The 25,132-nt window shown below is 35.8% G+C and overlaps 1 protein-coding gene across 4 annotated transcripts in view; it reads right to left on the reverse strand.

The window, feature by feature from the left end:
• Window positions 1-25,132, reverse strand: part of CPED1 (cadherin like and PC-esterase domain containing 1) — a 425,597-nt gene that overhangs the window by 381,605 nt on the left and 18,860 nt on the right. The gene's annotated exons all lie outside the window — the stretch shown is intronic.

Here is a 25,132-nt window from a genome sequence, read left to right on the forward strand (position 1 = left end):
GAGCACTGCTTTTGTGATTTTGAGATCAACTATCTACTTTAAAATAAATTTTTTTTTAAGAAAAGGAATTTCTCAGGTGATATAAACTCAAGCAGCTAAAGTTCACTGCCTAAGGGTGAGATTTTGAAGCAACAGAAGAAATCTCTCAGGCCATTTCCCTATTAGTTTAAGTAGAACCAGATGAGATACTTCCCCTGCTGCTTGAAATGACTTTAAAAGGAGGCTTAATCTTTTATTCCATAATTAGACATAAAGTTTAAGATTTAAAAAAATACATCTTTTGTATACCCAAACACTTACAAAGTTAACTTATCAGTGCCTTTATCTTTTCTTATGGAGTCTAAGTGTAAAAACTTGAGTGGGGGTGGTTGGGGGAAGAGATAAAAGAAAACCATTTTTACCCACTTATTTGTCTCAATGTGCCAAACACAGTTTAGTTTTCCTGGTGTTGTTAATAGTAAAACTGTCAGAAAAAAAACCAGAATTGCTTATTGAACAAGTAGGAAAGAAGTTATGACTTGATTTTTTTTTTTTTTGCAGTGACCAGGGAAGGAGAGAAACAAAGTAGGAAAATAATCCCTGGGGTGGAAACAGAAACAACAGTGACCCTTAGTTTGAGAATCATCCCTAGGATTTAACCCCTATCTCTGTCTCCTCAACTTAGAGCCTTTATCTCCCCGCTTTCAACTCCAAGTCCTGAGGAGCCCATCCCTCATGAATTTTTTAACTGGCTGGGTCCCTTCAGTCTCAATGCAGACTCTGGAAGGTTCCACACAATGTTCCACACAGGGAAACCTGAAGCACATGACAAAACAGCCAAGTAAGCCAGCTTTATTAAGGGGAGATACTCATAAAAGGAAAGCATAGTCACTGAGGAGGGATCATGGAACAGTCCTCCTTCAGGGTCCGAGATTGAATTGGGCCCTTCCTGGGGTCCCAAATTAGGATATCCTTTCCCAGACCATAGTTTCCACTCTCACCCCCACCCTCACCTCTACCCTTTATTCCTACTCCTACCCTCACCCCCCACATTATATGGGCCCAGCAGGACCAGAAATTAGAACTGAGTAGGGGCTTGGCCTGGGGACTGGTTATGTTATGTCTGTCTTCTGGAGATTTGCGGGCTAGGTGATATTTAAACTTACACTGGTGGGAAAAGGGACTTTGGAATCTTACAGCAGGTCTTACCCCTTAAGGGGCTGATGACTCAACTTCCCTGTCAGGAGTTTTTGAGCTTCTTCATGGGTGGGGAGCCTCCAGGAAGGAAGGTGAGAGCTTGGAGAGGGAAGAAAGTCCTCAGTTCTGGAAGTGAGTGAGTGGAGCAAAGAGAGAAAGGGGAGATAAAGGTATTCCTGATGTCCCAAGTGGGAATGGTGAAGGCATTTTTTCATGTTAAACTGTCCAGTGTGGTGATTATATGGTCTAGAGTAGGGGTGACTTCTCTAGCTGCCTATGCACCACTCAGAATGTTTCTTTTTTTAAAAAATTCATAATTAAAAAATACTAAATTTCAGTTAGAGGACTATAAAGTTACAATTTTTTTGGCTATCCAAATTCATGGACCCCAAGTAAAGAACCCTTATCTATAGTATTATTTATAAAGTACTTCAGTTACATTATGGGTTAAATAGGGTTTTTGTGAACTGGCCAGGGAATGTAACACCAAGTATAGCAATATTTCTATGGGAAAATACGTTTAGAATGCCTCTCTCCCCCTCCCCTCTCCCAAAAAGAAACTGACTTAAAAATAAACTTTTGGACTAAGATCCATTTGTAAGTTGGACACTGGCTGTATTTAGTTGAAGCACAGATTTAACTCTCCAAGGTAAGAAAATGCTCACTAGAAAATGTCCTATGTGCCTTTCATAATGAATGCCAATGTGAATTCTCAAGAAGGAACATTTGAAACCAGATTGAAAGGTGAGCCTTTAAATGCTAAAGCTGATTAGCGAGTGATCCATTGGACTGCTCTCCAGGGAGCCAAAACAAACAAACAAAAGACTTCCCTTCCCACTTCCCCCTTCCAGGAGACCAGGCAGAGAGAGACGGAGACAGAGAGGGAGAGAGACAGAGAGGGAGAGAGACAGAGAGGAAGAGAGACAGAGAGAAAGGCAGATGTTTTGCAGTAAATAAATGCCACTCAAGCTACAATGAATAGTGTTTATGGGTCTTCTAAGTGCTCACATCATCTTCATTCTTAATCACTGGATGCAGTTTTCTGTAACTCTTGGCTGGTGTATAGGACTTATTTTAGTAGTGGTATTTTAGCTCTCTGATTCATTACTGATGTGCTGCTTTTATTTTAGAGACATCATTCCCCTCCTCCTTTCAACCTGGATCTAAACTGCCAGAGATGATGACATATTTACCTCTACCTCTCATTTTTAAGCATATCCTGAATAATCAGTTGTATTTTTTTCTAAAAGTCTTTGGGAACTAGGCTAAACAAACACAGAATTATATCATATCTAAATCCAATCTAGCAGAAGAATAAATAGGAAATGAATAGGTCAGTGGAATTATGTTATGTTATCCTGTAATACAAACTGCCCCGTCCTTGTAATATTTATAACGCTCTGTGCCAGCAGAAATGGTCCGACAGCAAGACTCACAGACCTTGGGCTTCTGCTTTAGCCAGTTGGCCAACAGGTGCAGTTCTCAGATATGCAAAATGAAAGCCTAGTGAGCAAAGAGGCCAACTGTCCTAGCACCAGCTACCAATCAGGCCACTTAATGCAAATAAAATCTTCTGCCTTGTGGCACCGTTTTGAAGATTACTATAAACTGAGGAATAAATTTCGTTCTGAAACCACAATAAAAACAACTCCAAACTTCCTACTCTGTTGACCAACCATTTAAGAAACGGTGTCTCCAGGTCTTGTCTTACCACAGATGTTTAAAAAGTCACTTCGGTTTTGTTTTGCCTTTTTTTTTTTTTTTTTTTTTGGTGGTGTTCCTTTGAAAAATTGAGATGAACATGTATGGAAATCATGTGGCTCTCCTTGTAGGAGGACATGTACTATAAGTTTAAGATTTTTATTAGAAGAAATTTTAAATATTAACATCTACTTATCCTTTCAAAAGTAACTCTGAATTATGGAAGTTAAATCTGTGGATTATTTGTTAATAGTATTATAGTCCTATATTTATCCATGCTTAATATTCTCTTCTCAGTTTATCATATGTAAAGATTTAATTTAAAACACTATTTAAAAGCATATTTTTGCTATTTTACCTTTTCAGTCTCAGAAATACTTCTGTTCAAGATTAAGCATAAAAATATTGCACATTTGCATTAAATGATTAATATGTATAAATATAATTTCAATGAAATTATAAACATTAGAAGTGTTACATACAAAGCATACACAAAAAGCAGTGGATGTAAATTTAAAACAGCGATGAAGAATATCATAAAAGCCTTGCTGTTCTCTTAGGATTTAAAAAGTTCTTTTCCTAGTCTCACTTTAAGACTATGAAATATAGCTCCTCTTAGTAATAGTAGGGCTGAAAAATACAACTTTTTTCATCAGGTTGACAGAGGGACTTTTTTCAGTATCTATTAAATAGCTACATACAGATTTGTATTTATGACACTGTCTGATGCTGAAACACAAATCATCTAGTCCATCTAAGATACCATCCTGTAATCTGTCCTACCTTCCTAGTGGGTAGTTTCCAGGCATTTCAGAAATACTGCCTATGCCAGCATGCTGTCTTCCTGTTTTTACATTTGAGAACCAAAACAGAGCTTTCCCCATTGTTAATACTGACCTTTTAAATGACTTTATTTCTGCAAAAGCAAAATTTAAAAATGAATTTGAGGGAAGTTAACTGAGTGCTGAGCTATTTAAAATCATGTGTAGCACAAGACTCCCAGCCCCAAGGTTTCTTCTGGATGACACCCCATATTTTCCTTCTTAGAATCACAAAGTATCTGTAAGATGTGTCACAATGATCCATGATATCAAACAATTTCTTGGCCACTTGGCAGGCAAACTATGACCTAGCATGGACATAATTCAGATAGATTGGGACTTTAAATTGGTTTGAAGGACATCCCCTAAGTATAGGTGAGAATTAGGGTACATTATGAAGAGAACCCCATCTAGTGAAACATTTTTTGTATTAGTTTAGAAAGATCCTAGGTGTCTGCTTGGAGGTAGACCCCTATTTGACCCAAGACTACATGAATTTATTTCTTTAATTCAGAGATTCTTAACCTAGAGTCTGTGAACACTACAGAGAGAGAGAGAGAGAGAGAGAGAGAGAGAGAGAGAGAGAGAGAGAGAGGCAGATGTTTTGAAGTAAATAAATGTATGTATATACATATATTCGATTTCAATATAATTTGTTTTCTTTACATTCCTATGCATTTTGTGTATTTAAAAACATTATTTTGAGATGAGGGGTAATAGGTTTCACCATATTGCTAAAGGATACATGACACAAATAAAGGTTAGGAACCACTGTTCTAATTGATTTTGTATTATAAGAAACTCTTATCCCTAAACTTAAGCTAGCTAGCTCCTAATTGACCTACTGTGCCATTATCGGTCAACAAACATTTATTAAGTAACTACTGTGTGCCAGTTACTGTATTAGCTACTAGAAATACAAACGCAAAAATGAAACAATCCTTGCTCTTAAGTAGTTTACAATCTACTGGGACCCAGCTAACTTCAGAGAAGAGGTGGTGGCCACGAATATGATCAAGGTTCTGCTCAGAAGCAGATTCAATTGATTATCTTTGCCCTCCTAGCCTTCCCTACTTTTGTGTACTTCTCTTCCTCACTTTGCCTTTGACTTTTATGGAAAACATTCAGCATTCTCATAATACCCCTAAAAGGCTCAAGGTCCTATATTTCCCTGCCTTTCTAAATTCTGTCCTCTCCAGGCAGTACTTCTTGCTTCTCAAGTGGTTTTTTGTGGGGGGAGAGGGGACAGGAGTGGGTAAGCCACTGAATATGGAGACAAAGGACCTGGATTTAAACTCTGGCTCTGTTATTTAGAATCAACATAATAATAATATTTATAATAATAATAAATATCTGGGTTTATATAGCATTTTAAGGTTTGCAAAGTACTTTGCTCATATTATCTTGTTTTATCCTCACAATAACCCTAAAAGGTAGGTACTATTGTTATCTCCATTTCACCTATGATAAAACTGAGACAGACAAGTCAAGTGACCTGCTTAGGGCCGTACAATTAATAAATGTAAGAGGCAAAATTTGAACTCAGATCTTTCTGACTATAGCCTAGCACTCTATTCAGTATACCACCTAGCTATCTATGTGACTTTGGGCAATTCACTTCATCTCTGGACTCAGTTTCCTACTCTAAAAAAATGATGGGGTTATACTGACTGATTGATCTCCAAGTCCTCTTTCATCTTTAAATGATGTGATTCTATACTACTGTGATTCCTATAATAACACAAGCACTGAATTTGCTAGACTGTGTTTTCATCTGGAACCCATTAAAATACTCCCCTTCCTTTCTTCATACTCACAAAGGAAAGGAAAATAGAATAAACATTCACAACCACTGACCTTGTATTTATGGTCCTTTCTCAAAAGAAGAAATACTCTTCCCCCACTCCTAACCCCCAACTAGTTCTTTACTTTATCTTTCTGTAAGAAATATTAAACTGGCAAATGCTTTGATGATTTCCATGAATCCACAATCTCATAAGTAGGAGTACTTCTTCCATCAATGTGGATTACAACCCATTCATGTTTTCTCATTATGTGTAATTCTTGTCCTTCTATATATTCTTCATGAGAAGGTCACTACCTATTCATATGATATTTTCCCCTATGATGTATGCTCCTTGATAGCAAGAGCTGTTTTTTGCCTATATTTTCCTAGTTCTCAGCACAGTACAGGTATATGATAATCCTTTAATAAGTACTAGTCAATTGACAGGACGAATTGACTTGGCAACTGATTAGGTGTGAGTGTTGAAGGAGATGAAAAGAGTGAAAAGCTTTCTCCAAGGCCATAAACCTTGCTGACTAAAAGAATGATCTTCCAGAAGTTTGGCAGAGGGTTGGATTTGGGGGAAAATATAATAATTTCCATTTGAGACATGCCTAGTGTGAGACGCTTTTGGGACATGTACGTCACGGTTATCAATCAGGAAGTTAGTATCTACATCAGATACTTCACTATCCAATTGAGTCATCATTAAAATATGCCAAACAAAATCTTTGGCAGTTATAAAAGTACCATCATCTCTTCATACCACTTTTTGTACAAAAGGCACCATTGATAATAAGCTTCTTCTGCCTTAGAAGCAACATACATTCTCTGTTGCCCTTTGAGTCACCAACAATTTTGATTATTTTTATTTTTTTTTGTTTTTTTTTTATTTTGTAATGTTTAACAATCACTGCCATACAATTGTGATTTTATAACCCCCACATACCCCCCACTCCCCCCCTCCCTCCCCATGACTGCATACAATTCTGTATAGATTCTACATATACTTTCCTATTGAGTATATTTTCACTATAGTCATGCTATGTAGTCAGACTAAGATAAATGAAAGAAATCGTATAACAAATCAGAACATGATACACAAACACATACACATACACAAACATGATCTGCTACAATATGTGAGTGACTTCCATATTTCTCTCTCTGAGTGTGGCAGGCATTTTGCCTTGAGATCCTCCATTGGGATTTTTTTTTTTTTTTGGTAAGAAGTTCTTGTGTTATTACAAAAATCTAAGTCTACCAGAAAAAACTCTCACACACTGTGGTTGTTGCTGTGCATAAAGTTCTCCTGGTGTATAATCATACAAGTCATTCCCCAATTGATAAATGGTCAAAGGATATGAACAGGCAATTTTCAGAGGAAGAGGTTAAGGCTATCTATAATCATATGAAAAAATGCTCTAAATCACTATTGGTTAGAGAGATGCAAATCAAAACAACTCTGAGGTACCACATCACTCCTATAAGATTGGCAAACATGACAGAACAAGAAAATGATAAATGCTGGAGAGGATGTGGGAAAGTTGGAACACTAATTCATTGTTGGTGGAGCTGCGAGCGCATCCAACCATTCTGGAGAGCAATTTGGAACTATGCCCAAAGGGCTACAAAAATGTGCATACCCTTTGACCCAGCAATATCGCTACTAGGACTATATCCCCAAGAGATCATAAAAATGGGAAAGGGTCCCACATGTACAAAAATATTTATAGCAGCACTCTATGTAGTTGCCAAAAACTGGAAGTCAAGGGGATGTCCATCAATTGGGGAATGGCTGAATAAATTATGGTATATGAATGTAATGGAGTACTATTGTGCCATAAGAAATGATGAACAAGAAGACTTCAGAGAGGCCTGGAAGGACTTATATGACCTGATGCTGAGTGAATTTTGATTATTTTTAGATCTTGCTGTTTTGTGATTGCAGCAAGAAAGTACCAGGTAATGACTGGAATTAAAAAGATGGTGTGTGTGTGTGTGTGTGTGTGTGTGCATGTGTATGTATGTGTATGAGAAAGAAAGAGAGAGACAGAGACGGAGAGAGAGCATGAATGAGTATTTTGGGATCTTTGAAAGCAGAGTTTTATGTTGTATTCTCAAGTCTATTCTCCTTCCATTCAATTCTGGGCTCAGCTCTTTGTCCATTCGCAACATCAGAATACATGAACCTATGAACTCACTTTAAAGACTATTATTCCAATTCTATGCCTTAATCAGGGCAATATATATTTTACATCCTCTTGGTTTGGGAAGAAGGGGATGGTTTGTTTGTTTCATTTTTTAAAAAATTTTTCTATGTAAGATGATGAGGCAAATCTTTGACAAATGGTATATGACTTATTAAGGAGGGCCCTGTAGTGTCCTGAGACTTGATGCCATCAGCACAAAGCCATCTGAATACAATACTTGGAGGATCTCAACCTTAATGAATCTATCCATCTTTGTCTTTTCCAGTTTGTCAGAAGAGAGGAATGAGCTTATGCTGACTGATTCTCATTCTTTCTCTGTTTCTCTGTCTGTCTCTCTCTGTCTCTGTTTCTTTTTCTCTGTCTCTGTTTCTTTCTGGATCTCTGTCCCACCCATATATATAGCAGACATCTTTTCTGAGAAGGCATTTAAGGTTGCATTTTATTCTATCAAATGAAGATTTTTGTGCAACAATAGACAGTGTTAATATTGCATTTTCTTTATCTCCCAGACAATTGAGACTGACAAAAAAAGTCTCCTGTTGAAAATGATGAAAAACTGGCTGTTCTTCTCTTATGTTTTCAATAAGGAGATCATAAATGAATGTACAGACCTTTGCTATTTGTGGTGAGTATGTCTGAGATAAACTGAATATCAATTCTTCAGTGTTTTACCTGAGCAAGTATTTAGGTGTTGTCCACTTTCAGACATTAATTTTTTTTCAATTAATCAGTATTTATTTTCTCTCTCTCTGACCTTCTCCCTGATCATGGGAAAAAGGAAAAAGAAAAAGAAAATCCTTGTAACACACACACACACACACACACACACAGTCAAGCAAAATTAATCCTATCATTGGCCATGTCTAAAAACCTATGTACCAATCTATGTATTTAATCAATCACTAGCCTTTCCATTGTGATGATCATTTTGCATAGTGTTAAAATTCTCTAAGTTTCAATCAGATAATGTCTTTACTTTTATCCTTTTCCAATATTTGTGTCAGATCATTTAAATAGGCCAGTTGCAGCTGCTGAAATCAGTATCTTCTTATCACATTTGTCTTCTAATTTGTTATCTTCTAACCAGGGTAGCTGTAAAGTGACAATTGATTCTGAAATGCCTCAAGTCAGTAACCATTACTTTCTTGTCCTTTGGGGGTATAGTGAGTTATTGTTTTGTTATTTGATCTGGTTCTTACTTCCCAATTCTCTACTTTAAGAATTTACATCATTCCTAAGAATTTATAACATCGTGGTGTGATTCTGGCCTTTGGTATCTTTCATTTCATAATGCTCAAACCATATTTTCTAATACAATTTTCTCTGTCTTTCCCTGTGTCTACTTTCACACTAAAGTCACCAAGCATCAAAGTATGTGTTGACTTTATTTGGAGAATTTTGTCAAGTTTTTCCTATTTTTAAAAATTTCTTCATGCTCCACAACGGACATTGGTACATAGCCTGCAATTTTGTTCATGGAGGTCAATAGGACTTTTGTGTAAAAAAAGCACGAGATCCTAATTATATGGACATATACATATGAATGTGCATTTCAGTCCAGAACAAGCATTTCATTGTCATGAGGAGCACATGGTGTGGAAACTCCCTTCCCAATACATATTGGAAACTCAATTCAGAAATTCAGAATAGAGAATTCTCCAACTGTATTATCAAATTAGTGCCATAAAATCAACCAATTAACTAGATCTCATTCCCATTTCCTCATCTGTAAAATGGAAGTAGTTTTATCTGGTCCTTACTTACCTCACTAGTTTAATGGGGTCAAAAGCTGAACTTGAATTGAATTGAAATTGAAATTAATCAAATTGAAAAACTGAAACCATAAGAATCCCACTTTCATTATTATGTATGAGGGAAAGCACTATTTCCTTCCAACCTGACCTTCTGAAGTTCATTCTTGCCATGTAATTCTTGTCAACATATCATCACATGAAATTATGCTCCCACTAAAGAAAATATGGAATTGACAATCCATTATGACAAAATAACAAATAAAGAATCAGAAGATGTCTTGTTCATTTGACAAATGGTAAAATAATACCCAGTCTAGATTCGCTGCACAGAACAGCACAAAAGCAAGGGGGAAGCGGAAAGGACAGTTTAATGTAAGATCTAGCCTAGCTAGATCATTACAAAGGCATTTTTAGACAGAAGTAGAAGGAACACAACAAACAGATGTGAAATGGAACAGATCTTCTAGCATTTCTCTATTTACCTGTTATCATCAATGACCATGGTGGGATAACCACATTTGACTCTACCATCTTATGTATCTACCAGATACATAAGGAAGTGACAATGGAAGTCAGAAATAATAGTTCTACCTTACTAAATACAGGCAAAGGAAATTTATATCAAAAGTAAGGTGCTTGAAATGCCTCTATCAGCAGATGAACAATTCTAATTGCAATAAGACCTCAAATATTATAAAATCTTCTCAGTGAAATCCATTTTTTGAAAGAGATTAATTTAACAGCTTACACTGGAAAAGCAAAGAAAACATTGCCTATGTCATTAAATTGGTCTTTTAATATAATTAATATCTCAAACTTTTGCTCTGAGGATCAAATGAGATATTATTTGTAAAGCACTTAGCACAATGTCTGACACATAGTAGGGCTATGGAAATGCTTATTCCCTTCCCTTCTCTCCCCTTCATATATAATATAATTCTGTTAGAACTAAACACTGAACTAAGACTTTTGGGACACCTTTTATAATAACTAATGTAACATGATATAGTATAATATATAAGTTGGTATGCATATACACACATATACACATATGCGTGTATAGATATAGAGATAAATGATAAACATAGAAAAACATATAGATATTTGATGGCTCCTTAGAGTTTGGGGCTAGTCTATGTATAGCTTACCCTATTCGCCAGATAGAGAGAAAGGGTCATTACATGTGCATAAAGGGTAGTGAAGATGTTTTTGTACCAGTAGCTCCTCTCAATGAAATGGCTAAGAATGCAACATAAAAATGGATACAAAGAAGTCCCCAATTCCTTCACCTCTTCAAATCCTCTCACAAACTGAAAGGATACATGAAATTGAATTGTTTCTGGAGATCATGATAATGTGGAATGGAACAAGAAGATAAAAAGCATTCTGGCTTAGAAAGGCTAATTGATGGAGACCAGAACAATTAGTAGCTGAGGTAAGCCAATCTAGGGTCTACGTGGAGATACATGATCAGAAGCCAAGCAGAGAGAAATGGATTGCATGTTAATCATGCTGATATAGCAACTGCAGAAAAAAAAAAAGGCAATCCCAAATACAGAATCAAAGTTGTGCTAAAATCTTGACGCTCCAGGACCCACCCAAGAGCATATTCTGGCTACATAGAGAGACTGAGCTCATGCTCATCTCTTCCTTTATCAGAACATGAATCTTGAAAACCATTTTCCAAGCTATTCTGGGAGAAGAAAGGGTGAGAATGGAAAGGCATTCAGAAAAAGTATATTGATATTACTTCATTACTTCAATTTTCTTTTCTGTCTTGACTAAATATTTACCATTACAATGTTCTTCCTTTCCTAGATTTGTTAACACAGTGGGCAACTGAATGCCTCGACTTGAGTTAATTTCAGAGGTAGGCTGGGGAAAAGTGAGCAAACATGGGTGTATTACCATTAAAAATAACCATAGGTCAAAATCGTTAAAACACAGATCAAATGAGTAGAATTCAATGGGCTTAATATGTGGACAAGAGCTACAAATTGATAACAAGTTGGACCCAGAGTTGAATAGGAGGAGATCAAGCTGTATCACATTTAGGAAATTATAAATATGATTCTAAGCTGCTCTTTGCTACAAAATTCCATCTCTTATAACAGTAACATTTTGCCTGAAAATTCCCTGAATTTGCCTGAAAATCAGGGAATGATCTTAGACAAATGAACTAAAGGGCAGTGGAAAATAATGGTAAATGTAAGTAGGCTACCAATATAAGGATTTATTAGTAATGAATAGAATGACTAATAGAATGAATTAATAATGAATAGTGATTTATTTGTAATGAAAAGGTGTGAAAGAAATCATTCAGGTCATGTGTTACTGGAAAAGGAGATGAGCCAAGGATGTAGTAAGAATTACAGATAAAACATAGATAATTCCAATGCTACATTCATGTCCTTAAGATAGTAAAAGAATCAGATGAAGTCCTACAGTGACTGAGATGGGTCCTCCATGTAAGATTTTAGTTCAATACTGGATGAGACTATTTTTTTGGGCAGAAATCGTTGGATCATTTCTAACACAAAAATGGCATCCATAAGTCTGGGTGGTAGATAGAGTACAGTAAGGAAGAGGTATTGGACTAAGTTTCTTGTAAGCAGATTGGAAAGTCTATCCTAGCAAATAGGTCTTGGTTTATAAGAAAGAAACAAGGTGAAAATTAATACAGTCACTACTCTTTTCCCAATTTGTGTGTAGGATATGGATGATAATGATAGAAAATGGGAATGATAGAAGGGCTACAGTCTACATTGATTCAGGAAGTACTCACACCTACCTCCAGTAAAATAAAAGCACTTTAATAACAGAGAAAATATTTGTCATTTTCACACATAGCCTATGCTGAACACATACCATGCTAAATAAATGTTTTTTTTAATTGAAGGGAATTCAATCAATCAATCAACAATCATTTTCCAAGGACCGTTATAAACACTGGGAATATAAGGAAAAATGAAAAGAACTTATGTTTTTATAGGGAAGACAACATGTAAATAATTAGATACATAAATAATAAATGATGAGGGACCTCAGATGAAAAGCTTCTAGCAACTAAGAGGACTGGGAATGCTACCTGTAGGTAGCATTTAAGGTGAGTCTTGATGGAAGCCAAAGAGGCAAAGTAGAAACTATAAACAATTCCAGGTATGGGAGATAGCTAGGGGAAAAGGCACAGAAATGGAAAATGGAATGTTATGTGGGAGATTTAGCTAGTAGATGAAGTAAATGGAGCCCAAAATATAAACAGGGAAAATAAGTATAAGAAGACTGGAAAGTTAGGAAGGGATCAGATATGAATTATGAGATTTAAATGTCAAACAATCAACTTTATATTTTATCCTGGAAGTAAGAGGGAGGCATTGGATTTTGCTGAGTAGGGAGATAACATGATCAAACCTAAGATTGGGAAAACTTACTTGGCATCTGTGTGGAAGGTGGATTGGAGTAGGGAGAAACTTGAGGCAAGGAGACCCATGAAAAGGCTAACTGCAGTACTATAAAAGTGATATGTTCCTTCACTAGGATAGTGGCTGTATAAATGGAGGAAAGGGACACATGCAAGAGATACTGTGAAGGTAGATACAAGACTTGCCAAATCATTAGATATGTGAGGAGAATAAAAGTAGGGAGCTGAAGATGAAATTGAAGTTATGAAGCTGATTGACCAAGAGGATGACAGTGCCCTTTAGAGTAATAGGAAAATTCAGAGAGGTCAGCATTTGGGAGGAAAAAGTTAATGAATCCCATTTTGGACATGTTGCGTTTGAGGTGGTGATGGGGCAAGATTACAGATCCATGTAAATGTAAAAGTTTCTCTTTTCCCAGTTGATACCAAAATCACTGATTGATTGATTTCAGTCTTCAGAAATTAATTGGATGATTCAGAGAGGGTTAGACTAGGTGACTAGTTGGATTAGGTTTATTAGAGTTCTTTCACTCCAATATTCTTTGATAACCTGATTCTAGGTACGTTAGTGAAGAGGAGGATTTATTAGTCAGAAGAGTCAAGATAAGGTCTAGCCCCAGACTCCCTGGCCGTATAGCATTGAGCAATGAAATTAATTAGTCTTACTGAGGCTGTTTCTTCATCTGTGAAATGGAAGTAATAATGCCTTCCCTAACTGCTTCATAGAGTTGTTTGAATGGCAAATTACATGATATATTTAAAAGTTCTTTGATACTGCTATGCATTGTATGAAGTATTACAAAGTATTGATTTAAATAATTTAGTTGCTAAATATAAATAAAAAAGTTCATTAATTTTATTATTCAATTTTTAAACAAATGTTTGATGGAATTAGAGATAACATTTAGGACTAAGTAAAATTTGTACATATAATGTTTATTTATTAAGGACACTAAGACACCAAAACAGACACACAACCATTATTTCCACAAGTTAATTTTGAGGGGAAAACGTCCAGTGTTACCATTTCCAAGTGCTTAAGAGGTCATTGCAATAAATTGCTCCCTTCTGAAACACTGATATAAAAATTTTACAGTAAAATACATACCTGTCCTCTAGCTTAATGCTAGTGTTTTACAGTTCAGAGACAGAGATTACAAAAACCATTGTTAATTACAAATATTTTCTGGAATATATATACTTAATATACAGCTAACTTGATTCTTCCAAAAATTAAGTCTCTCTTGACAATCATAGTACTAATGAACAGAAACAGTCTTTGTTTGGGGGATGAAGTTAATCTCTAGCTTTATGTATTCACAGTTTTGCCAAAAATGAACACTAATAGTCCATTGCCTATGTTTATTGGGTTAGAGACACAATAGTTTTGGGAAACTATGATCTCATGATTCATATGGAAGGAGTATATACAGTAGAATAGTATTCTTTCTCCTTTATGAGAAATTAAATTCTCAACATTATGAACTGGATGGCAATATGCTACAGTGACTTGGAGTTAGGAAAACCTGATTTCAAATGTCACTGGCTGTGTGAACCTGGAACAATCAACTTCTGTTCTCTTCAGGTGACTCCCTTGGACTCATCTATTTAGTCATAGAAATGCTAGAGTTCCCCACAGTGATGAAATCAGAGTTTTTTCATGTATGATTTCTAAGAAATATAATAATTTGGTGTTTTCATATAAGAATTCATAGTTCTTAAATTCATGAAATAAGAATTACTTTTAGATAATGTGAGGCACTAGGAATGGTGAGCACCAAATAAGAAAAAAAAAGAAATTTCATTTATTTTAACAGAAAGTAAATGACTCATTTCTAAAGTAGTAATTGTTGAATTTTCATTCTGTGTCTAGTTTTTAAGAGTAAAGATCAAAAATAACAAAAAATTGGTGAAGATTGAAAACAATTCCAGTCTGACAAAGAAATAATGAATGCCTCCACGAGAGAAATTAGATGAAGGAATTGACATTGGTGCTCATTAAAGTGACTTCCTCAAGAAAATGAACTAATATAAATCAATTGTCACTGAGTAGCCAAGTCAACAAATGTTTATTAAACATATGCTATAAGCTTCAGTCAGGCAACAATTGAAATCCTTGCCAAGCAGATAAATATGGCAAACCGGAGAAACCTATGGATGTAAATTTACTTATAAAATTTTTTGGAGAGGGACATTGAAAGATTAGGGGCAAAAATCTTCTTGTAAAATAACGATAAACAGTGAAGGAGAAAGACAAATTTAAAAGAAACTTGATGAAAAAGTCTATCTGACTCAAAGTAATCATGAAGACATTTGAAATTGAAACTGGAAGGAGGATAACAAATGGAAAATAAATATCTATTATAAGAAGTAGCATTAAGTACTAGAAAGAATGACGGATTTCAAGTCAGAGAAAGTGAGTTCAAATCCCTCCTTTGTTACTTAACAACTACTTGACTTTAGGCAAGTTGTTTAATCTGCACTGCCTGGGTACATGGATATGTAAAATGAAGAAGGAGGTGGATTGGACGAAGTGAGCCTATAAACGTCTTTCCAGCCCCAAGCATATGGTCTTATGATACTTAAAACAAATTCTTTTCATAACCAAGGGAAGTGGAACCATCACAGATGGAGGAGTCTCATCTCTTCATACCAGGAAGAAAAGAAAATGACACTAAAGAAAGCAAAGCTAGAGAAAACACTTGAATTAGACCAAGTATACAGTGAGGAGGGCTGCATTTAAAGGACTTGAGAGAGGATATCTGAAAGCAGGGAAGACATCAGTGGCACAAAAAAACTACCTTAGATAGAATTGCCTCCCCCCCCCAAATAGCAAAAGAATATCAATAACTACCCATCTGCCTATTTTTCCATCTATGAAAAATTTTCATTTTACTAATCCACACACACAATGATGTCATCTTTGATAAAAAATATAGGAAAGGAATTGGCTGACTTTTGCAAAGATATTCTCCAGTAGAATATCTTTATAATCATACAACAAAAGAGTACAGAAAATGCATCATCTCATAGTATTTATTTCTTATTGACTATCAAAACATATTTAATTTGGTAGAGCAAAGATTTTCCTCCAACTGGGTATATTTCCCATACACATGGTAAAATCATTCTTCCTTCAAAGACATAACAACAGGTAACTTTGTTCAATGACCCTTTCATTATTTCTATCAAGCTAGTGATATGAAAACAAAGGATTTGAAGAATAGGTGTTTGCAGATTTTGGTTTGATGCAGAAATCAAAGCTACAAGAGCTGTGTTATACTTTGAAAAGTATAGAAGAGAGAGAAAAATGGCACCTTCTATTAATGGCTTTAATTTCATTCCACTATTTTTGGATTGATGAAAACTACTCTGGAATTCTCTCCTCTTTGTTAATAGAGAGGGATCAGAAAGATAGGTAGGTAGGTAGGTAGGTAAGGTGAGTTCTATTTGGGACTTAAGCATATTACAGGAAGGGAAACCCTTGTTGCTTGAGCTATTTCAATAGCCTATTCGTTAACCTCCCAAGCCCAAGTCTCCCCCATTCCAGTCTTTCCACCACTTGCCAAGATGGTTTTTCTAAAGCATGGCGATGACTATGTTATCCCACTGTTTAAAAAACAAACAAACAGTGGTACCTCATTACCCCCTAAATCCATTATAAAATCCTGTTATTTAAGGCCCTTTACAATCTAATCTTTTTACCTTCCCAGTCTTCTTACACTTGACTTCTCCTTCAGTCATGTCCAGGTTATTTGCTTCTTCTTGCACATGATGCTCCATCTCCAGGCCTTTCTTTGTCTGGATGTTTCCCATGCCTGCAATCCTTTGCCTCCTAACTTTCAACTTTTAGAATTCCTGTCTTCCTTTAAGATTCAGTTTAAGCCTCCCCTTTCTCCTCCAGGAAGCCTTTTCTAATTCTCCCCACCCCTACTCCAGCTGTAGCACTGTCCTCTCTAAGGTCATCTTCCACTAACCCTGGGTTTATCTTGTATGTTCTAATTTATACAATAGCACATGAGCCGCCTGAGGGCCAAGATTCCTTTTGTTTTTCCTAAGTTTTCCCAGAGTTTAGCACAGGACCTGGCATATAACTTCATAAATGTTTGTTGATTGATTGATTGGAACCCTCCTTTCTAGGAGTGTTCTGGAGCCAGTTCAAACAACTTGGAAATCAAAAACTTCTACAGTGGGACTTGATTTATTGTTTTATCGATTATCTCAAGAAAGTGATGGAGACAATGTTAATAATTCAGATTTTTAAAATGGAGAGCTGGTTATTAAACATTTACTTTTTTATGGAGAGCTGGTTACTAAACCTTTACTGGCATACCACTTTCCTTTCCCAGGGACCCTTTAGATTTAAAGCATCACCTTGGAGTTGAGGTTCATTGTAGTAGGAAAGGAACTTGTGATTTTTTAGCACAGTATGTGCAGGCATACCTTGGAAATATTGTAGATTCCATTCCAGACCACTTCCATAGAGTCATGAATTTTTTGGTTTTCTCAGTAAATACAAAACTTATGTTTATACTATACTATAATCTATTAAGTGGGCAATAGTATCATGTCTAAAAAATGTACATACTGTAATTTAAAAATACCTTATTGATAAAAAATGCTAACCATCATCTAAGTCTTCCATGAGTCCTAATCTTTTTGCTGGAGGAGAGATGTGACACCATGTTGATGGCTGCTTAGTGATCAAGGTGGGTGGCTGCTGAAGATTGAGGTGCCATTGACAATTTCTTAAAATGAGATAGCAATGAAGTTTGCCACATCAAATAACTCTTCCATTTACAAAACATGTCTCTGTAGCATGTAATGCTGTTTGATAGCATTTTACCCACAGAAAAACTTTTTTTTCAGAGCTGGACCTCTCAAGTTCTGCTGCTGCTTTTTCAACTAAGGTTATATAATTGTCTTCAGTATTGTTGTGTCTCAGGAAGTAGGGAGATCCAAGATGAAGGAAAGAGCTGGGGAATATCCAGTCAGTGGAGCAGTCACAACATATTCAAAATTTATTGATTATTTTTCCATTTTACATGGGCATGGTTCCTGGCACTTCAAAACAATTATAATGGTAACATCATAATGAAAAAGACTGAAAAATTGCATAAATCACCAAAATGTGATTGACACAATGTGAGTACATGTTAGAAAAATGGTGCTGAAAGACTTGCTCAACTCAGGGTTGCCACAAACCTTCAATTTTGAAAAAGAAAAGAAAAAGGAAAAGGAAAAAGAAATATCTGTGAAATACAATAAAACAAAGAATAATAAAATGAGGTATGTTTGCATTTCAAAAAGCAATAATTTTGGACCCAAGTTCAAGTATTAATTCTAATACTTCCTAGCTCAGTGGAGTTTCCAACATAGGGAAAGTATTCTCCAGGCTGTACTCCAGAGTTTCCCTGCCATGCTCCAGAAACATCTTTGTCCTGAAAGCTTCCTTCAGATCTGGAAATAACACTTTGGAAGTACCTTCAGCCTCTGTAACCTCTCCCTTTTACTGGAACTCCTCCTAGACCCTTCACTTAAGAAGGAATGTTAGGCTAGCCACATCTTCATTGTTCTCCAGGCTGCACTCTGGACTCTCTCTACCGAGCCCCCATGCTGGATACCTTCAATTTCACTCAACATACATTGTTTAACCCCATTAGAATAGAAGCTCTTTTAAGGAGAAGACTGCCTTTCTTTCTGCTTGTATTTGTAGTGTGAATTAGCACAATACCTGGAACATAGCAAGTGTTTAATAAATGCTTATTGACTTATTAATTGACCAACTAGCTGCATAACTCTAAACAAACCACGTTGTTTATGACTCAGTTTTCTCATCGGTAAAATTGAAATAATATATTAAACTATGTACCCCATGGAACTGTGAGGAAAGTATTCTATGAATCCTGAATTTCTATATAAACATAAGCAACTATGATTATTGTTATTATTATGATGTAGGGTTATTAGACAAGAGGCAATGTAGTATAATAGCAAAGCACTGGCCTACAATTAAAAAAAACCTGGATTCTAGTCACATCATAGCCATGGATTAACTGTGTAACCATGGTAACTTGCTTAACCTCATTGGGACTATTTTTCTCATCTTTAAAATAAAAAGTACTTGGATTAGATATTGTCTAAAGTTTCTTCCAACCCCTCAATCCACAAAATTGCCATCTTTGTTTGGCTTATTTTGTTTCACATCATTATGGGTATCTTACACATGACCATGTACATGCTATTCAATGATGAGGCATCCTTGCACTCATATTACAGGGAGGCTGTTTCCATTTAAAATGTTCTAATAAAAGAGAAAAAATGTTAAAATTATGAAGAAAAAAAGTTTCTTTAATGTCATGTGCCCAATAAAAACAAATTTCTATTTATGCAGTTCGTTCCCAATCTAGAAAACACACTGTTGTTTAAAATCCACAGCATGTCTTTGTCTTTTGTGATATTTAGATGAAAAATAAGGAGCTTTTCCCTACCCTTTCCTCTCCACAAAGAAAAAAAAAGATATTCAAATGAAAATCTATCCACCATTAAGAAGCTTTGATAAATGGGTTTAAGTTCTTTAGGAGGAAGTTTTAAATAACTTGATAGAGTTTCCACTGTTTACTCAGAAAGGAGGATAGTTCCGAGAAGATAATACCAAAGGAAAGTACTATGGAGAAAATAAATTAAATGCTGCTACTGTCTTTTGGATTTATGTTGCACTCTATGCTAGTTCCTATAAAGGTCCCCTTTCTGAATACTGATTTGCTGAGGTCAGATACATATTGCACTGATACAAAAGAGTTAATTTCCTGCTTCACTTTCCCCGCTGAAGTTTTTACACAAATTGACTCAATACTGCTAGCTAGATTTTCCTCTAGGGAAGAGCTGGGCTTCAGACTGAAATGGTTGGAATGTTATTTATTTCCTATTGCTTGTTAAAGAAATACTGAAATAGAAAGAGGAATTCTCAATTGTGATATTGTAATTTAAGGCTTTTGGTGGTACTTGGAATACGGTATTTTGAACATTACAATAAAAGCAAATTTAATGAGGAAGAATTTTTTAATAATCACATTATGCTTCATTTATACGGTGCTAATTTTTTCTCCTAGAGGTACCATGTGGTATTTATATATTTTTATGACATACCCTGGAGAGCAACAGTTACTTAATTTCTTACATTTGTTCAGTGGTATTTGTAAAAGCATTTTCCATCTACATAATCTAATTTGATCTTGCAAAATTCTGGCAAAATATGTAAGATAGGACTTATCAGAGATATAATTAACAGTTTTGATCCCAGAGACAAGAGTCACAAAATGTCCCAAGTTAAACAGCACAACATGTTCCCTCAGCTCAACTTTTTAAGCAAATTCCAGTGAAGGCATTTCAAAGACACTTCTAGAATTCTTGCCTGGGAGCTGCAGTCTGGACAGGGCTGAGAAGCTTATCTGGGGTGTAGCTCACCTAAATATCTGGGGAAAAAACAACCTTGCTATCTGAAAGTTTCTTTTACTATTTAGGGACTAAGTTTAGTTGTTTCTATCCTGTTGAAAGAAAAGAGAAATACTGTCTGCACCATCTAATAAATTTTGGCACCTTGGGAGCAAATTGTGATTGCCTGCCTTAATAACAGTTCTGATTATTATCTCCACTTCACAAACAAAGAAACTTGAGATGCAAACAAGTCATATCTAAAATGGTAGAGCTAAGAGTTTCTCTTACCCATCGCCACTAAGCATAATAAGTGAACTTGTTGCCTTTTCAGATAAAACAACAAGGTCCTAAAAGGTATAACTGCAAAGCCTCAACAGTCTCTTAGGAAAGCAAATATTATGGTAAAAAGAGCACTGGCCTAAGATCTATGACACCTTTTTTCTAGCTATTGCTTTGCATCTAATTAGCTGTGTGACCTGTTACAAACACTTTGTCACTCTGAGTCACTCGGTTTTCTCATTGGCAAAATAAAAGGGTCAGCCTAGTCAGAAATTCTTACCTTTTTGTGTCATGGACCCCTTTGGCAATCTAATGAAGCTCATGGATGCCTTCTCAGGATAATATTTTTAAATTCATAAAATAAAATACATAAGACTACAAGGGAAAAGCCAAAGGTTAGTGAAAATAAAAATGCAATTTTTTTTCCTATCAAAGTTCAGTGACTTCTTGAAATCTATCCTTTCATACCCTTTGGGTATGTGTAGACCCTAGATCAAGAATCCTTAACCTTGATGATTTCCAAGGTCACTACCAGCTCTGAAATTCTACGTTTTCCCTGAAGCATTAGAGAATATATTATAAAATTTCCTCTCTTCCAAGAAGATTCCCTCAGGTGCCAAAGATATTTTTTCCTGTGCTGTGTCAAAAAGCCCCATAATTCACTCTGATGAAATATAGTCAACTCTCCATTTTACTCATATAGATTATTCATTGTTACCTAGTTGCCTTCCCTTTGCATTGTTGGTTGAGGTTTAACTAACAGGTTTCTAGCCTATTCTCCTGCTGTCTAAACTGCATATGTTTAGAAAAAGCAAGATTACTTCAATATTAGCCTGAACAAAAGTCAATTATTATATACCCAAAGGCAGTGAATTGGAATGATAAGTTCTTAAACAAAATTCGATATAAGTACTTCTGTAAAATCAGATCTAACACACAATTTATTATATTTTAAGTCAAAGAAAACATTTGACAAATGCAGGTTCCAGGTATAGTTTTAACCTTGGGGAGAGTGTGCTTCATTGTCACCATGGCAGTATCAATGTTTTGAATTCCATTCAAATTTCCACCCTGTGAAAAGCATTAACTCTCTGAATCTATCCAGTTATATTATAGAGTACTAGGAGAACATATGAATGGGATTGATTGAAGACTAATTAATGGACAGTAATCAAGTACACAAAGAGAAATGGACAAAAAATACAAAGAGAGACTTGATAATTTTTTAAAATTGTAAATAGTTAGTTTAAACTTATTTTATATTGGTTTATTTTTTAAGTGAAAATAATGTTATTTTTAAAAGAAAGGAAGAAGATGACTTCTCCAAGTTACAGAGTAATGAACCAAAGTTTCCACATTTTTCAAATGAGGGGGCAAACTAGATGATATTTAAGGTCTTTTTTAGCTTGAAATACAAATATGAAATTGAAGTGAATTCCTGGACAAATTCTAGAACAGATTATTAAAGGAGTGGTACATAAGGATTTAGGAAAGAAAGCAGTGATCATTATGAGAAAGCATTAATTAAAAACAACTCATGATAGACCAACCTCATTTATCCTTCCCTAATCCCCTTCATATCATTTCTCTCCTCAAGGTGCATTGTATTTATTTATCTGTCTACATCTTGTATTCATTCTCTGACAAACTCAGAATATATGCTCCATGCGGTCAGAGACTTTTTCACTTTTGTCTTGGGGCCCTACCCAGAGCCGAACACGGTATTTTACACCTGGTCGGCACATAATAACTATTTGTTGTATTTATAGTCTCATTTTTTTTATCTGAGTTTCTAGAATTGTAGATCAAAGGAATACTGTATGTATATATATATATGTATAGATATACACACATACACATAGATATGTATATCTATACATATATAAAATATACCTCAATTTCAGAAAGATATGATAGCCTCTTATAATACCTTTGGGGGTAAGATGGAGATATGTAGACAATTAGGTGAAATCAGAACTAGTTTAATGCCCAAACCTAACGTGTTACCATTAATGAATTCATGTTCACGTAGAAGCAGATATCCCAATGAATGTCCCAAAACTCTAACCTCAGTTAAACTATGTTCAATATTTGGATGAAAGCATAGATAACATGCTTATGAATTTTGTAGATAAAATGAAACTGATAAATATAATGAATGGCAGAATCATTATCCAAAATATCAAGACTACTTCCTTTGTGGTTAGAGGATGTAAGTTAGAATGCAATCCCTGGCATGCCTGATCTGTGTCACTTTGGGCATGTCACTTAACCTCTCTGTGATTCAGTTACCTCATGTGTAAAATAAAGGTTAGACTAGATGACCCCTAAGGTCTTTTCCAGCTCTAAATTGAGAAGCCTATGATTATCAACCCAAAAAGCTGTTATTGAGTACCTACTATGTACCAGTCATACATAGATACAAAGATACAAAGAAAATCTCTGTCCTCAAGGAGATCACAAAAAACGAGGGAGGAAAGATGAAAACAACTATATACATACAAGATACATATACGATAAATTGAAGGCAATTTGAGAGGGAAGGCACTAGCAGTTAAGGAAGGTCTACTAAGGCACCTTGAAGAGGATGGAATTTTATGATCATGGTGATCCCACCATGATTCAAATTGAATAAACAGGGATAAATGCTATACCCTGGATTCAAAAACTCAGCTTTGCATGTACAAGATAAGGGGGAGGTGTACCCTAGAAATCAGCTGATGTAAGACTGGCCTGGGAGGTTTGGTAGACCACAAGTTCGATGTGAGTCAGTGTGACATGGCAGCCAAATAGGTAACATTACATATCATCTTGCCCAGTTCTGGGTACCAGGGTTTAGGAAGTCCATTGAAAAACTACAGCTGAAGCTCCTTTCTGTTTCTGAGTGTCAGTCATTCTGTGCTCAGAGTGGGGTGAGTGAGATGTTGAACAAATTCAAAACTATGCCAAATAAGGATCAAAGAAAGTGAAAATGTTGAGTCTGGATAAAAGAGCACACTTTGATGGGGTAGCAGTTGGGGTTGGGGGGATTAAGGAGTTGCATGTCTGTCTTCATATATTTGGAAGGTTGCCATAGGAAAGAGAGATTAAATATGTTATGGTTGGCCTTCAGAAAGCTAACTAGAGTCAATGGATGGAAGCTACAGGGAGGCAGATTTCAGTTCAATACAATGAAGAACTCCATAACAGTTAAAGTTGTCCCAAAATGAAATGGGCTGGCTCAGAAGTGGTAGTTGTTGTCCTTCATACTCAAAGAGAACCAAAATGATATTACTATAATGGTATCCATGTACCATGTGTCCAACTGTGGCTGATCAGACCAATATGAGCTCAGAAGGCTCTACCACAGGTTAGGTACAAATAGTCTATATGAATGTTTAGAATGGAGATGTCTTCAAATTTATACATCTCACATTTCCTTTAGCTACTACAATTCTTCTTTGCTCATAGAACATAGCACCTTCTTTGACATGGGCATGCCATGCTGGACGGTCCTGTGCCAGTGTCTCTGATATCTCACAATGGATTCCAAAGTCCTTCAGAGAGACCATAAGAAGGTGAGAATGTCCTTGTATCACTTTTTCTGACCTCCATGTGAGCACTTTCTTTGTGTATGTCTTCCATAAAATAGTCTATTAGGCAAATGTACTTTTGGCATTTAGACACAGTGGCCAGACTATGGGAGTTGTGCTCTCTGCAGCAGAGTTTGAATGCTTGGCAGTTTAGCTCAAGAAAGGACCTCAAGGTCCAGTATCTTATATCTTGCCAGGACATCATCAGAATCTCTAAGACAATTCAAATGGAAGCAATTCAATTTCTAGCATGGAGCTGGTAGACTGTTTAGGTTTCACAAGCATACAATAATGAGATCAGCACAATGGCTCTAAAGACCTTCAATCTGGTAGTCAGTCTAATACTTCTTCTCTACCACACTTTCCTTTGGAGTCTCCCAAATATTGAACTAGCTCTGGCAATGCATGAGTCAACCTCAATATCTATCTGGACATTCCTAGAAAGTCTACTGCTAAGGTAAGTATACTTATCCACAGCATTAAAATTTTTTCCATTTTCTGGAATCTATGGTTCCACTTATGGATGGTGTGGTGCTAACTGGAGGAGAACCTTTGTTTTTTTGGTGTGATCAGATGAGAATTAGCACAAGCAGTTAGAAAAATCCATCTATATACTTGGTCACATCTCAGCCTCAGAGTCTGCTTTGAGTGCACAGGATTGAGAAGTAGAGAGGTCCCTAACACTGAAAGCATCCTAGATAATGTAGATGGGATTCATATAGATAAAGAAAAGAATGGAGAAAGTGTTCTCTACCAAACTTTCAAACTCTGTGATTTTATAATTTGCTGGAGTTGGTACTGACAGAATTGTTTGAGGGGACATGATTTGACCTGAAGAATAGATGAATCCATTTAATGAAGGGCAGTATTCCAATGGGATTCTGCTTTATGGGATGCACTGTCAACTCAGTGTTTTCACTGTACTAATATTAAATGCAAATGTTTCTTATAATTAGGAAATATGCTTTTTTT

The sequence above is a fragment of the Notamacropus eugenii genome, chromosome 3, assembly GCF_028372415.1.
Source record: "Notamacropus eugenii isolate mMacEug1 chromosome 3, mMacEug1.pri_v2, whole genome shotgun sequence".
NCBI lineage: Eukaryota > Metazoa > Chordata > Mammalia > Diprotodontia > Macropodidae > Notamacropus > Notamacropus eugenii.